The sequence below is a fragment of the Rhipicephalus sanguineus genome, chromosome 8 (genome assembly GCF_013339695.2).
Source record: "Rhipicephalus sanguineus isolate Rsan-2018 chromosome 8, BIME_Rsan_1.4, whole genome shotgun sequence".
In the NCBI taxonomy this organism is placed as follows: domain Eukaryota; kingdom Metazoa; phylum Arthropoda; class Arachnida; order Ixodida; family Ixodidae; genus Rhipicephalus; species Rhipicephalus sanguineus.
In genome coordinates this window covers 145532940-145543118 of record NC_051183.1, presented here as the reverse complement: position 1 = coordinate 145543118, position 10179 = coordinate 145532940, and positions in this window count along the sequence as shown.

Here is a 10179-nt window from a genome sequence, read left to right as displayed (position 1 = left end):
GGCACAGCAGCGCTACGCTCAAATTGAAAAGGAAACATTAGCCATTGTGCATGGTTGCGTCAAGTTTCATGATTATATCTTCGGCCAAGAAACTGTGCTTGTTGAGACCGATCACCGCCCGTTGGTGCCGATATTCAGCAAACCACTTCATCAATGTCCACTTCGCCTGCAGCGCATGCGTTTGACTTTGCAGCGATATCCCATTAACGTGATCTACAAGCCAGGGAAAGAGCTTTTTCTAGCTGACGCCTTATCAAGGTTTCCCAGCAAACAGCTCATGCAAGAAGAAACGGAGCAATTTCACGTGAATGTGCTTCAATACATTTCAGCTTCGCAGCAGCGCCTGAGGGACCTTCGTGCGGCAACGAATGACGATCCTGCCCTGGTCAAGCTTCGAGGTTACGCCGAAACAAGCTGGCCTGAAAAGAGCGAGGTGCCCGAAAGTGTTCGTCAGTACTGGTCCTACAAAGAGGAACTGCACACACAGGATGGTCTTGTTTTTCGCAGCAACAAGGTAGTTATACCAACTTCACAGAAACACGGAATTATGTTGCTGCTACATGCTGCGCACCCGGGAGTTGAAAAGATGAAGGCGCGGGCTAGAGACATCATGTACTGGCCAAATATGTCGCGCGAGATAGAGCAATTTTGCAAAAACTGCAGGGTCTGTCAGAAGTATCAACCGCGGAATGCCAAAATGCCTCTTCATAGCCACGACATCCCAAAGCTTCCCTGGGAATTTGTTGGCATGGACCTGTTTTTCCATGAGGGCCGGGAATTTGCCATAATAGTAGACTACTATTCTTTCTTTTTTGAAATCCGTGAACTCCGGCAGAGCACTGCTAGTGCTCTGACATTATGGTGCACAGAATTGTTCGCCACACATGGCTTACCGTTGCAGCTCTGCAGTGATAACGGCCCGCAATTCAATAGCCAGCTTTTCAAAGAGTTCCTGCAACAACTAGGCGTTACCCATATTACGACAAGCCCTTATCATCCCCGCTCCAATGGTATGACTGAAAGAGCCGTACAAGAGGCAAAAAAGCTTCTAAAGAAATGTTCACGCAGCAGGGTTGATTTTTATATGGCGTTGCTAGAATGGCGCAACATCCCCAGAGATGATGTTCTGAGGTCCCCTGTGCAGAGACTCATGGGACGGCAGACCAGGACCCTATTGCCTGTACCAACCAGCCACCTGGAACCAGAGGCAGTTCCAAGCAAAGCCGTTCACAGCAGGCTCCAGGAGATCCGTCAAAGCCAGAAGGTGTATTACAACCGTGGAACAAACGATCTACCGCCCCTTTCTCCAGGCCAGCCAGTGTCCACATACGACACCCTCCAGCGAACGTGGTCGCCTGCGGTACTTCTAAGGCCAGCAAACACGCCCCGGTCAGCAATCATAAGAACAGAAGATGGTCGAGAATTCAGGCGCACAAGAGAACACCTGAGGGAGAGGACGACGCACAGCGACGACGGCCCCAGAGAAGACCACTTTCCTCAAGAGCTACGCCGAAGCATCAGAACTCGCCACCAGCCCTGTCGATACCCGCAGCCGGAAAGGCATAATTAATTTGTTCCCAATTGAAGGAAGATGTAGCACGGCTGGGTGTGCAGCCGTCACCTAACACCTGTAATCACGTGACATGTTACGTCACGCTTCTCTTTATATAGCTCTAACCAAACGGCAATAAAGTTGTTCTTCACCCGACTGCCGGCCTCGCTACAGAGACACGCGAAAATAAAGAAGCTCCTGGGCCCGTTGCCAACGAGAGCCTTACAGACATGCACTTTAAAAGTGATAAACGCATTCTGGAAGGCAATTCTCTGGGCGTTTATGCTACCATTACTTTCAGGTCATTTATTATTGATATGTACTAGTTATTACGACGTGTAGTCTACTATGTTGCCCTCATGGGATGATTCATCTCCATGATGACTATTATTAGGGACATTATTAATTGCGTGTCGAACATTTTATTTAATGATTACCAAAGGTGACCGCCAAACCCCACGGGACACAGAAAGAGACAACACGATAGGATAACAGCTACTTCGTGTTGTCTTTTTGTGTGTCCCGGGTGCCTTTGCTAATCATGAATGACTAACTGGCCTACACCCATACTCCCATAAATTTTATTTAACATCATCATGGCGTTACTCAAATTGTCTATTGTATGTGCAACGCATCATTTATGTTTTGATGTTACTATGGGAACATTGTTTGATATGCGTGTCTCTGTTTCTATTCCATGACCGGATTTGTCTATGAGAACTCTGTTTTAAACATTTTTCACGGCCAAGATCTGTTGTTCCTAGTGTTACTTTGAGGAATGTCTGCGTCGCGTGCTCGATTCCTTCAAGAGCTAACATCTCCTCACAGCATACTAATAAAAAAATCATGCATAATCTACTTCGACACAGGTTGCTTACAATTGATGTGATTTTAACGATGCTTGTTATTTCGTATTTTAAGTCGCGCACGTCCTTAAAAGGGCCAGAATTTCAGTTAGTAAGAAACTCCACAGGAGCCCCTAACCATAATGAAATCCCCTGGATTTTTGTCGCGTCTGTAAACTTGGTAACTTAGTAAGCAAAGAATGACGGGACGCTAAACAATTCGAGAGACCAATGAAGCAGTTAGGCTTGCGATATTATCAGTCGCCAAGCTTTTCTATAGAACCAGGCGCCACTGCCTGGCTGTCAGCTACATAAACTAAAACCCAACAGAAAAAAAAGGTGCCTATACAGCACCAAACGAAAAAAAAATAACAATAAAGACGTGCTCTATGCTAGAAAAGCTGACGCCTTCCTCGATGGCTTAATTGAGCAGGCAATTTTTTTTTTCCCGCAAGAACGCAACCAATGCATAACGTTCTTTCTTCTCTCTTTCTCCGACTCTCTTATGTCGGGGGTTTTTAGATTTCCGATAACGCGTGAAAATTGGCGCCATCAGTGTTTGCAACATCGAACTTTCTTCATGTTGTAGCTTCTTTTTTTTCATCGTCAGGCGAATCACTGTTTATTAACCCCATATTTAACTTACTTCGCGAGAGTATGCTGAAACCCGCCACGATTGTGTAGTGGTTATGGTGCTGTATTGTTGACCCGAAGGTCGCGGGGCCGAGTCCCGGCCGCGGCGGCCTCATTTTGATGAAGGCGAAATGCTGGATACCCGTGTACTTACATTTAGGTGCCCGTTAAAGAACACTAGGTGGCGGAAGTTTCCGGAGAACTCTATTAAGGCGTCCCTCATAATCACAGCGTGGTTTTTGGACGTAAAACACCAGCAGCTATTGTTAGTATGCTGAAAAACAAAGGCCGCGCTCATTTCTCCGACGCGAGCGACGGCAATGTTCTTCCTTGGACTCCTGGTCTTTAGCTGGACTGTCCGCATTTGTACGGTCACGCTGTCGCTGCCTGAAATTGCGTCGTTGCTGTCGACGGCTCTCCGCTCGTTCCTCCGGCAGGAGCCCGGTGCGTCGTCTCCGTATCACCCGTTTCTCGCAGTACTCTACCCTCTGCTAGTTGCCATTTCCATGTTACGTCATACTGCAGCAGCGCCATCACACTACCATCACACTAGGCATGTCAACACGCTCTAGAAAAAGGAGGGTGTTGGGCGAGCGCCGCCGGCAGACTCTTCCCCTTTGAGCCGTACCCCTCTCCATTCCTGTAACGTGCTGTGTCGATGCGAACGTGAGCCGTCAAGAGTGATAAGTCTCTCACGATGCGACGTGTCTCTTTCCGTCATTATTACAGAACAAAGATGAAATATCTTTGTTCTAGAACATTAGATGGATTAGTATAAAAAGTACAGACCGATTGTCTAATGGTGTGTATTCCTTCTTTAATACTGGGCTGAGCGGTAGGGTTCTTGAAGCGCCAATGATAACAACCGCGATGAAGCCTGAACTACAGCGAACGACCTGACACAAGGCACACTAGCGTGACGCCAGGTAAAGTTCGTTCTGAGGTCACCGTCCAGTTCACTATTTCTGTAGCGATAAATTGCTTGCAAGGGCAGATTACCACTTTCCGTAGCAGAGTATATAGTACTCTAAATCGCCCGGTGAATTATTTAGCAGCCCTCGCCCTATCGGGAACAAGGGGCACAGGGACAAACGACCGTTCGCGTGTGCGTGCCTGACATTCTATTTATTTTCTAGCGATTCGAGTAAGGCTCCCTCCTAACTGTTTCCTTCCTCAGTGCCGGAAATGGCAGATTCATACACGTGCTTAGCAGTGCAATACATCAATTTCTACAAGCAACGATGCTGGTCACGCGTTCGTATCAAGGAAACAATGAAAGGCAGCAAAGTGACATAACAAGTAATCTCAATAGTAATAATACTTGTTGGGGTTTTACGTCCCAAAACCATGACATGCATGGACGCCGTAGTAGGGGCCTCCAGAAATCTCGACCACCTGGGGTTCTTTAACCTGCATCTAAATCTCTAAGTACACGAGCCGCTAGCATTTCGCCTCCATCGAAATGCGACCGAAATTTGAGACGGCGACATTCGCGTCAGCAGTCGAGCGCTATGACCACTAGATTACTGCGGCGGGTGACGAGTCATGTATATTAACCTCGATGAACAATCAGATTGCCGTACCAGAAGCGGCTGGTCGCCGACGAGCCCGCGGTCGAGAGAGCATCAGTTATTGGATAATGGCATATGCAAATACGCATGCGACTGGCACACCTTCCAGGGATGCATTTCTTCGCACGCCACGTTTTCTCTTTCTTTCTTTCTTTCTTTCTTTCTTTCTTTCTTTCTTTCTTTCTTTCTTTCTTCTTTTAATCTTTTTTCTGAGGTCATACCTACAACGCCAACGACATTTCTGAGGCAATACAAGCATCGCTTGAAATTTAACGTGACAGCGTTAAAAAGTCGTTTCGCTGAAATTCCGGTGTCGGCGTCGTTGGTTGTGACCGTGACCGAAAAATCGAGAAAGAAGCAAATAAAGTGAATTATAGAAAACTTCGGTTCCAGTGGGAATTGAACCCACGCCGTCTGCGTAGAAACCGGGTGTTCCATCGCAGAGCTACTCCATTCTCTGAAACTGCTTGGGAAAGAAAACGCTACATGAATCTCATGAACTGGCAGGAGTCTCCTTAACGCATGTAATGTTGCGTGGCAGAAGCGTAGAATTGGACCAGGCATCAAAACATGTGACTTGCACAACGAGTTGGCGTTTTAAGGGCCCTCCCATTACAAAGCCCTCAGGCACAATTAATCATCATTATCAGCAACGGAATCAACAAAGTGCACAGCTGCGCAGGTGCGCATGGCACCTTACGGACGCGTAGTGGGCGCTTCCCAACAGTTCTTGCAGTAGACATTCCAGCATATTTAATTGTTGGGGTTTTACGTCTCAAAACCACGATGTGATTATGAGGGAGACCGTAGTGGACGCCTCCGGTTATTTCGACCATCTGGGGTTCTTTAACGTGCCCCTAAATATAAGTACACAGGCCGTAAGCATTTTCGCCTCCATCGACAATTCGGCCGCCGCGGCCGGGTTTCGATCCCGCGACCTTCGGGTCAGCAGTCGAAAACCACTAGACCACCGTGAGCATTCTAGAATAGTTTGAAATGGCCAACGCTATGCGCACAGACGTTCGTTTCCTTGCCGCACTGTTGAGGCGTCCACCAAGAAGCGAAGCCAGGCCAGTGAGTGACAAGACAATGCGACTGAGGCCCAATTACGCTATCGCGTTCTACTCTTGAAGGCAAAACTCAAGCGTCCTCCAACTTTCTTTAAAAATAAAATGCTCCGCGGGGTCGGACGGGCGATTGCAGTGCTCGGCTGCTCACCCGACAGGCGTGGATTTGATGCCGGCCGCCGTGGTCGCATTTCGATAGAGGCGAAATGCTAGGTGTGCGTGTACTGTGCGATATCAGTGCACGTTAAAGAACCCCAGGTGGACGAAATTATCCGCGACCCTCCCCTCCAGCGCCTCGTGGTCTGAGTCGCTTTGGGACGTTAGACGCCATTAATCAACAAACCTACCAACAAATGTAGGGAATTAAGTAGCTGTGCTAGCACTGAATGTTTCATTTATGCAGTTTCTTCGCAATCTTCACGCTCTTCTCGCTTTTGTGATAATGGAGAGCGAAAGGACGTGCGCATCACGTGACTTCAGTAGCACTAAGAGGCTGGCGGGAGCTGCCACACACCGATGGCTTGATGACGAGCCGCTCTTGTTTAGCTATACAGTGCATGGCTAGAATATGCCGCGCCCGCGGAAAGCACGATCGAAGAAAACGCACAAAAAAAGTAGACAAAGCGGGGGCGCGAAAAGGATTTTCCCGTAAAGTCCCCACTGAAAGGACTTGCGACAGCGAGCTACTGCAGCGGACGCACATGCTGTTGCTCATCAATCATTCCTTCACGTGCGCGTTGGCGAATTAACGCCAGAAGAGCACAAAGCATTACACGCTTCGATCAACCCTTGTGCTGCCTGCGGCCCGCTATTCGAGCACAGTTTATCACGCACTCGGTGAACGGCGAAGGTCGCGACAGAAATGTGTCAGCGGGATTACGAGAACGTTTTACAAACAGGAACAAAAGTCTTTTATGCCGGGGTCCACCAAGACTTCAGTGACGTCCTCACAGAAATGGCGTCGAAATAAATGCACACGATCACATGAGAAAGCAAAAATTTGCAGTGGCTTAGCTCGGCTATGCCAGGATATACGTAGCGTTAGCAAATGTTAGCTTTCCAGATTGTCTAGGATTATTAGCCTTCTTCTGTTCATTCTTCGTACGCTGAACCGCTAATTGCCAGGCAACTACTTCGGGATCCGATGAGATAAGATTCTCGCCTCTTCTGCGCCGTCGAGCAGCATTTGCGCTCTCCTTCTCCATGGCGTTACCCACCTGCAAACGCCAGTCAAAGGCGCTATTAAGCGGCTCCAGCGCAGTGTCAGACGGCGACTGCACAGCGAAGGCGAATAGCTGCGCGCGCGCCGGCGCCAGTGTGTCTGCCCTGGCTACGACGTCACTCCTGTCGAATGCGCAGACAAGCAGCGGCGAGTCGCGCGCCGGCGCCAGTGTGTCTGCCGCGGCTGCGACGCCACTCCTCCCGAACGCGCAGACCAGCAGCGGCGAGCCGCGCGCGGCGGTGGCGGAGAGCGCGTGAGATGGCGGCTCCGGTGAGCCAGCTGTGTGACATCACTGTTCCTCGCGCATGCGCAGCACGGCTCATGAGGATCCACGCGAAATCGGCTCCTGCTAGGCAAGTGTAGCTAACGCTACAAAAGAAGTTCCGCAATGGGAGTCGAATCCACGACCTCTCGGTCCGCGGCGACAAATGCAGGCGCGCTATTCACTACGCCACGGTCACACACTCTGGAGGCATTACAAACGTGCCTTTTAAAGCTCACACTTTTCTCTCGCAGTGCTCTTGTTCGGTGGAGTGGTGTCGCTTTCTGGGAGCGGTAAAGTGAAGTAATGCATCATGACCGTGCTCTCCACGATTAGGTCCTGGAACAGGTCGTTTCTGCGCGTCCGTTCCATTTGGCGCGTTTCCAATTGGAGGAGTGCAATTTCTGTCAACGCCTTAACACACCGCGCTGTGGCTACCTTGGCCCAAACGTCGGCCTATCTCATAGCATTCATCTATACCAAAAATACCTCTGCGATGCGCGCCTGCCTCGCATGGCTGTAGCATCGCGTTCTCCGCTTGCGCTCGCCCCGAGAAAACTCGCGGCCGGGCTACACGGGAGATACAACGTGGGTTACGTTTCCCTCTAGCGCGGCCATGGTGTTGAATAACTCTTCAACATGACGCGGGATGGCGACCTTAGCCCAAGTTCTGCATCCATTCAGCGATTCTGTTCTGGCTGTCCCACCATTTTTTCTTATTACGCTCTCACCGTTAACTACTACAGCTACCACAAGGGTTTGTTTAATCATTGACAATGTACGTTAGTCGTCGGGATAAAGGTGTACCACCAAGTGTGAACGCGGGTGTATCCACGGTAAACGATGCTATAGCTGCCAAACACCGATAGACATTGTGCAAGTTCTTTTATATCAATGTACAGTAGTACATTCAACTACTTGTGTAAGGACACGTTGTACTTTCGTGCAACAGCGATTCCTATGACGGCTAGGCGCGTGTCATTGACATTTAGACAGGGTTACACGAACCGGTGTAAGCACCAAGTATAACTATGAATCAAAATGATCTAGAATCGAGTACACCCTTTCACTCCGGGATCCTAATTCTTGTACACTTGCAAACTCACTCCACTCAAAATCGTTCAGGTCGGTTCTTGTTGCCACTTATTTTTGTACTGCCAGTATCACTTCAATAAAAACTTCTTTTTTCTCCTCCCCTCTCTAACTTTTATTCCCTCTCCCTTTCCCCAGTGCAGGGTAGCCTACCGGGCCCAGGCCTGGTTAGCCTCCCTGCCTTTCTTTCATCCTTATTCTCTCTCTCTCTCTCTAGGCCTCCCTAACATTTCTGACAGTAGGAAGCAGGCCCGCCTATGCCCTTTTCATAACGTCTTCTTTATGATTCCTGAAATGAAAACCACATTGTTCTCGCCACCTTCTTACGTTTCATCGCGTGTCGACCATAAGTTCAAAGTTCAAGGGCCGTTATGCTCAAGGGCCGTTATGCCAGTCCAACATGTTCTTCCACTTCTACTTGCCGAAGACATCATCTGAATGGACTCAGCTCCCTGCCTCCGTCACTAAAAACCCAATCATGCATCAAGACTGCAATGTTGAACTTCTAACACCACTCCTCTCTGTAACGCTACAAATGACACTGACAGTATTTAAATGCACAAACAAAGAAACAAGCAAACAAACAAACAAATAAATAAATAAATAAAACGTCATCAGTGAGAACAGTCCTCCCAGCCATTGTATACCGGAACTCACTGACTGCTAAAAGGATAACGGCATTTGACTATCATAGTAAGTAGGCGCAACAATAAAATTTCACAAAAAGAGTAATGACAGAACAAAAAAAAAAGTCGCACATCTACCAATGCCAAAATCCGAATGTAATGGGAAAACGCTATCTCTCGCCATCACCTTTGTCTCTCTCATTTCGCTCGCATTTGCTGCTGGGTCGCCGAAAGTGACAGACGTGTGGACGCCCGCTTTGTACACTAGTCCATATATCCGAACTCCTCTCTTACTTCTATTCTGCTTCCCCTTAAAGTGCGTTGTTGGGCTTGCTGGTTGATATTCACACTTTAATGGAGCAGCGCAATGAACACGAACGTAAAGAACACACACACACACACACACACACACACACACACACACACACACACACACACACAGCACTGACTTTCAGCTATTTGAGCACGCCTGAGGTATATATACATATGCGGGCTCATGAAAATAGAACAAAAAGAGCCACATGTCCAGATATTGAACCAGTACGTGTGCGCATGTTCACTGCCGCAGTCAGGAAAATAACAATAATAATATCTGAGCTTTAAGGACCCAAAACCACGATATGATTAGAAGAGACGCCGTAATGGAGGGCTCCGGAAATTCCGACCACCCGGGGTTCTCTAACGTGCACCTAAATCTAAGTACACGGGCCTCAAACATTTTCGCCGCCATTGAAAATGCAGCCGCCGCGGCCGGGACTTGATCCCGCGACCTTCGGGTCAACAGTCGAGCGTCATAACCACTAGACCACCGTGGCGGAGCAGCCGCAATCAGAAGATACGAGAAAAAGATCTGTTGTGACAATTAAATAAATCCTATGTCGTCATCGAACAACACCAAAGAGGGCATGCACACACACTTTCCTTTATATTCAATTTCAAACGCTTCATTCGTTTTCCTTGTCCTATTTTGGGCCCTCTCGAGACTAGTCGCTTCACTAAAAACGGGAACGCAGCCGCATTGCTGGAAGTGAGAACCCGAAACAATGTTCTTTATGTACTGGTCTTTTTTCGTAGAGCCATATTTTCTGCCTGCTTGTTGCTGCCTCTTCAGAGGGTCATTTCTGCGTCGCGAAGTTACGTGTGCATGCAACATTTATAACCGCTCCTGGTTGCTTTTTGACGTTAATAAAGCTTAATTTCATTTGACCTATATAATAAAACTCCGCTACTGTTAACTTTAACGATTGTGCAGTTTTGTGCTCTGCCGACGCTGTTGCCTGTCATCTTCTGGCGAAAACGAATATCTCTA